The 6,815-nt window shown below is 34.6% G+C and overlaps 1 long non-coding RNA gene across 1 annotated transcript; it reads right to left on the reverse strand.

The window, feature by feature from the left end:
• Positions 1–349: 349 nt before the first annotated feature.
• LOC131636182 (uncharacterized) lies at positions 350–835 on the reverse strand. The gene is made up of 3 exons (XR_009293971.1): positions 694–835; positions 501–609; positions 350–419 (listed from the first exon to the last, which is right to left on the reverse strand). It is a non-coding gene; the product is annotated as an uncharacterized LOC131636182 (long non-coding RNA).
• Positions 836–6,815: the final 5,980 nt, after the last annotated feature.

Raw genomic sequence — 6,815 nt, forward strand, 5'->3', positions numbered from 1 at the left:
GAACATTTTTCACTTCATCCTTATGAAATGACTTTGAATCTCCAAATACTTGAATAAATAAATGTTGACATAACATTAAATTATTATCTCAAATAAAAATAAAAATAAAATAGTACTAATAGTTTAATACGACTTGTTGAAAAAATTGTATTACAAACCTGTTTCCATGAATCAACCACACCAGAAGATACAATGTTCAACATATGTATCATGACATAGTAGCCGCACTCATAATTTGCAGATTTCCTTTGAGACTAAAATTGAATACGATTAAATGTGAATGTTTAGTTAGGAAATATTATTCAAAACGTAACCATAAAATTATTCATTTTGATTCTAAACAACTTACAATTGGATGAATCCATTTTGCTTTAGTTTTCTTTTTCACACCTTGCAACTTATTATAACCATCCAAAGCTCTACAGTAAAGAATTATCATTAAGTTGGTGACATAAAACATGACAAAAAATTCATAAATGGTATGTAAATTGAATTCTTACAATTCAATAATGCAAGAGATTGTTTTATCCGGCTTTCTCCTTCCCAGCGAACATAAAAAAGACAACTTCATGCTTTTTGGGATTGATGATGAGCAATTTCCAATGATGACTTCAAGGACAAGACACAAATAAATACATGTAAAATTCAGTTCTATTCATTATTAATTGAATATAACAAAATAAAAATACTTACTCGCTAAAATAAGGAGCTAGGTAAAAATCTTTTTGATCGCCATGCATCTTGTTTTATATGAAGGTGTGAACACTAGCATGATCATTTTCACCCTGAATGAGATATGGATCAATAAATCCATACACATCACCTTTGCCCAATTCAATACCGTACATCACCTTTGCCCAATTCAATACAGAGGCGGTGCAGATATCTAATATATTCAAAAATATTTACATTAAAAATGAAATTAAGTAACTTTGGTTGATTATTAAACTTACAAATAAAATAAAACATTGGTTAATAATTAAATTGAAAAATAAAATATACTTACGTAAGCCATGCTTGTAAAATAGTGAAGCATAACTCTTTTGTACCCAAACACAAGTCCACAATATCTTCTCTTGAAATCATGATATAATCAATCCCACCATATTCGGCTTTTAACTTCAAAGTTTCTTTCATTTCCATTGTTTTACCACACAATTTTCGACAGATAGGTTCCGAACTTTTGGATGGAACACCATCTTTCTTAGAGTTAACAACATCCTAAACCATTAAAACAAAAATAGTAATATTAGACAACATACATAAAAGGTCTCAAGTGAAAATAGAGAAAGACATAAATGAAATGAATACCTTATTAGAAATAAGTTGCAAAAGTCTTTTCGGCCATGAATAGAAGTGTTTAGGGCCTCACCAATCGTTGTCACCTCATGAGTGGACACAGGTATGCGAGCATTTTTATCTAACACCTTGGTAACTGCCACTCTCACCATATCTTTATTTAGCACCTGATTATGTATAGTATACCCTAAGTTGTACACATTAGCATATGCCACTACTTTAATGTTTCCATCAACATACAATTCACACTCTTCTAGGATATCCTCTTCAACAAGTGGTATAGGCGGCACAGCATAACAACTATCCCTTGTGCTTGTATCCCTTTTGCTTGTATGTAGAGTGGCATTAGGAGAGTGATTTAAGAAGTTTTGATTTTGTTGAAAGAAACCCATAGATGATAGCTCTTGTATAAGTTGTTCTTTAATCTCCTTACTGAGGTCTACTTTCAAGGACGCTAGTTGTTTGTTATTCATAATAGATGGTGTAAGGTCATAACAAGAATGTGATCCAAAGAATTGTCAAATTCCCACACCTCGACCAACACCACGAACACGGCCAGGGTGCTCAGGCCCAATGGCTTCCGCCAGAATATCATTACGTCCATGTGGAACAAACGTTCCTTGTGATACCAAAAAATCCTACAGCATATCATTTAAACAGAATAAAAAATGACAGTTGAGAGTCAGTTTTGCTGTACTGACTATGATGTCTCATAAATTGAGATATTATTTTTACGCATACAGGATCATAATTGATCACATATTTACTTACAATTTTTTCTGCAACTAGACGTGTGTCTTCTGATGTATACTCTCCTGATGGTTTTAGTCGGGCTCTCTTCCACTTCTCATGGCGTTCGGGTGGAGATGGAGGGGCCACTTCTAACTCTCCAGTGGATTCTTGTCTTTCTTTTAATTTCTCTTGCATCATCTTTTTCTCAAGCAACAAATATCCCCCTTGAGATAATCTGTGAGGATATTTATTATAAGCTTGAACCTTTTGTGCCTTCTTTCTTTTCTCCTATTAGAAATAACTGACTAATCTATTAGGTAGTGCTAAAAATAAATTTGATTGATCCACTAAATAAATTCAACCAACCAGAAAGGAAGGTTCCTCCCGCATCTTAGCAAACGTCTGCCATGTTTCCTCATCAATAAAAGGATATGTCTGAGTAGGAGATGTGTGGCTCAGATTCCCATCATTTAAATATCTACTTGCTAAGGTGTTTTTAAATGCCCTCCAACGCTCACGAGCGTATGAAAACGTTTTCTTTTTCAAAGTATCGTTAGTAGGAACATCCCATACTTGCTATGTTACACAACAAATAGAAGAGTTAGTATTTTTCAAAACTAGTAATTCATTTTCTAGCCCAAGGAAATGATCCTAGCATGTACAAGTATTTCTAAAGTGAATCAATAGTAACAAGCACAATTAAATTTACCGTAATTGCTATCCAAATATCGTTCTTCACTTCCTCAGTAACTTCATTCCAATCAGTAATTAGAATACTGACTTTCTCTCTAGCAATAGAAGCCACGTGATTCTTGAAATCTTTCGCATTATCTCCCGAAGGTAGTCCAAATTGATTGAAATCAATCGATAATCTTTGACCATTTACATTCTTATGTTGCAAAATTTTCATTAGAGTGCAACCTCTTCCTCTTTTTTTGGTTGATAATCTTTGATCGTCTACTTTCTTATGTTGTAAATTTTTCATTTGAGCGCAACCTATCTCCGAAGGTAGACCAAATTTATTGAAATTAATCAGTAATCTTTGACCATCTACATTCTTATGTTGCAAATTTTTCATCTGAGTGCAACCTCTTCCCTTTTTTTGGGTTGATACTCTTTGATCATCTACATTCTCATGTTGCAACTTTTTCATCGGAGTGAAACCTTTTACCGAAGGTAGTCCCAATTGATTGAAATCAATCGGTAATCTTTGACCATCAACATTCTTATGTTGCAAATTTTTAGAGGGGAACCTCTTCCTTTTCTTTTGGTTGATAATCTTTGATCATCTACATTCTTATGTTGCAACTTTTTTATTCAAGTGCTATGTCTTCCTTTATTTTTGGTTGATTGAATATCCAACCTGCTTTGTGAAGAAGTCGATGGATGATCCATGTGCCTGTTTAAGAAAATAACAATAATAGTAATAGTCATAAACAATTCAAATTCAATATTATGAACATAAATATATAATATAAATAGAATTATATGAACATTGAATAAAGTTATGTTGGTTCAATATATAGTTATTGGTAATTTAAGAAAATCACTTTTTTTTATTAACTAAGATCATGTTTGAATATTTTCCTACATCCCTAACTATGATCATCACGAGTATCATACACAATAGTTTATTCAATTAAAGTAGGTATCCATTGTGAGAAAGGAGTCTCATAAATCCAGCATTGAAAGCAGACTGTCGTCGGATCTGTGATTGCTTTTACCTTGGAGAACCACATTTTGTTAGAAGGTGTTATGTATACCTTAAAAGGACTCCTAACCAATTAAACCGCAAGGAAAAGTAGAACTTGTAACACCCCATATTTTCTAATTTTAATTTAATTGGAAATTAAATTATTATTTAGAATTATTCGGTATTTTGTGGAATTATTTGGAAAGAATTATGAGATGGGCTATTGGGCCAAGTGTGGTGTTAGTAAAGAGGGGGTGCTATGTTAGTGGGCCTTTTACTAAATTAAAATCTATTTTCATAAAAATAAGGAATTGAGGGAAAAAGGAAAATAGATGTGAAGGAGGAGCAGAAGAGTAAAAGAGCTGATACGTGAAAGAGGAACAGAAGAGGAAGAGGGCTAATCAAGATCTTTTGCTAAGGTAAGGGGGGACTCTTCCGATTAAAATCTTTTATCGTATTGTAGATAATAGGACTGATTTAGATGCATTGTTTGTGTCAATTGGTTATATGCTAGATTGGGGTTTTGGGATGATTTTGAGGGGAATTGTATGATTTGATGAATTGCATGATTATATGATTGTTATGATGATTAAATGATCCTATTTGTGTGTTATATTTGTGTTATAACATGTATGTGGCTGATATTGTGGTATTTAAGGTTCGTGACATAATTTGATTTGGGTTTTGGGGATTTTGGGATAAATCCCGTACTGCTGTCAATCGCTGTGAGATCTCTGACTTTTGCCAGTTCGCACCGTGAAGGTAGGTTGGCGCCGCGATGGCGACAAAAATATTGTCAGTTCGCCCCGCGAACATTGTTTGCGCCGCGAAGGCGTCGATTTTGGGTGACGCGTCGTGAAAGACGGATGGCGACGCGTGCTGATGATAATATTTGAAAAATGTAAAGATGCATATCTTTTGAACCATTGGACTATTTTAAGTGCCGTTTCGAGCATGATGAAGCTTATGAAGTATTCTTTATGTTAGGATGATGAAATGAGTAGTAGCTCGAGATTATTTTTAAATCACGATTTTGCTTGTTTTAATGAATTTTGTGTTGTGGACATATATGATGAGATGTAACGATACAAGCTATGTTTAAAACACGATTCTTGTGATGATTTATTTGTTGGTATGATGAAGCTTATGAGATAGTTTTTGTGATGATGTGAGTATGATGTGAATATCTTGTCTGTTGGATGGATGACATATTGTTGACATATATGATGAAATGTGACAATATAAGATGTTGTTTTGAAAAACATTATTGTGTGATGATTGTTGAGAATTGTATGATGATGATTGATTTGTTTTGGAATGATGTGGATACATGTATGTTCTTTCTTATTGATGATGATGATTGATGCGGATACATGTATGTTCTTTAATGATGATGATGATGATTGAATTGTAATTGAATGATGCTAATATATATGAACATACTTGATGATGATGATGGTGATGGTATAAGTATGTTATATATGTTGCATTCATTCATAATCATTTGTTGAGGGCTGAATCCTGATGATGTGGGGATTCAGTGAAGGGCATAATTCCCATTGTGTGGAATTTGTGCTGGCAGGGCCGTATCTTGATGATGTTGGATCGGTCGGTGGGTTAATCCCATTGATGATGTTGGTACCACATGCATAGTGTCAGTTCATTGCATATGCATGATTGTTATGATTTGTTTGGATGAATTACGGTGTTGTCTTTTGGTAATGTATTCTGTTGGTTGTTGTGTGTTGACGAGTACTTCCTGACAATCTGAATATAATGAAACTGGATGAATAATGTGACTATGATGTGTTATTGTTTATGATTCGATAACATTTGTTAATTGTGAATGAGACTCACCTTTACTGTTGATATTTTCAGATTGAGGATAGCGGCTTTTGGCTTGGTGAGGATTAGCTCATAGGCCAGTTTGTTTAGTATAGCGTCGGTGTCATGCTCTGATACTGTAACACTGGGGAACGCTAGTTTAGAGTTCATGATTTGATAACTCTATTTTATCGTGTTTGGTTGTTTTGTGGGATATAGTATCAAAGATGTTATGCTTATCCGTATGATGGATTTTCCGCTATGTTAACATGAGATGTTTATGAGTTATGATAAATTGTTCCTTAGTGAAAGCATGACAATGACGTACGTTAATTTGTTTTAAATTGAATTGTGGCGCCCTTGTTTTCATGTTTACTTAAAAATTTTTATACAAATGTCGCGGGTTTTAGAAGGGTGTTACAGAACTGAACCTTTCCACAGGAAGATGTAGCAGACCCGCGGCAGCAGAAAATAAAAGCAAAACCTCTGTCTGATAGTTACATAGGATGACACCAACAAAACGGCGCCAACCCGCTCAAACAACAGAGTGTTGATCCTGAGATTGGCCAAAGGAAGGTAGAATACCTAGGCTAAACACTACAACAGAACCTTAAAAACGCCGCAGACCATACAGGACGAAAGAAGCCGATAGATTTCTCCGACGCCGCCACACCCGAACAGCACATAACATTCAATTGATTTCCAACACAATACATTTCAGAGATTAATAAGAAACAAATTGATTTGTTCCAGTTTAACCAACTTCAATTGAATGTATATATTATATAGTAATAATAAACATCATCAATTGCCACTTAAAAGAAAATAAAGGATCAAATTCAATTCCAACCTAATAAAATTCAAACCTAGTATGAAGGTAGCTACAGTTTGAAGCGATAAAGGTTTCACTATTGCTACTGGTTCGGCATTTGAAGAGAGTAGGTAATAGATACATGAAAATAGTCATATTTTTTCCAAATTGCGGAATAGAAGAGCTGGAGTTCTTACCTTGATTTTTGATAATGGAGATGCCAGATACGATGGAGACGCGAGCGGCAGCGAAGTGAAGTTGGAGAACTGAACGAACGTGAACAAACGCAGTAAAGTGAGAGACGGTAAATCCTAGCGGTTTATAAGGGAGATACGGCGGCGGAGGGAAGGTCGTTGACGAAAAGATCGACGACGGCGGAGGAAATGTTTGGGTATCGGTCATATGCTCCTCTCGTTTTCACTAAGAAGAGGAAAAGTTCATTTCCACCAAAATAAA

This window comes from Vicia villosa, unplaced genomic scaffold (genome assembly GCF_029867415.1).
Source record: "Vicia villosa cultivar HV-30 ecotype Madison, WI unplaced genomic scaffold, Vvil1.0 ctg.001657F_1_1, whole genome shotgun sequence".
Classification (NCBI taxonomy): Eukaryota; Viridiplantae; Streptophyta; class Magnoliopsida; order Fabales; family Fabaceae; genus Vicia; species Vicia villosa.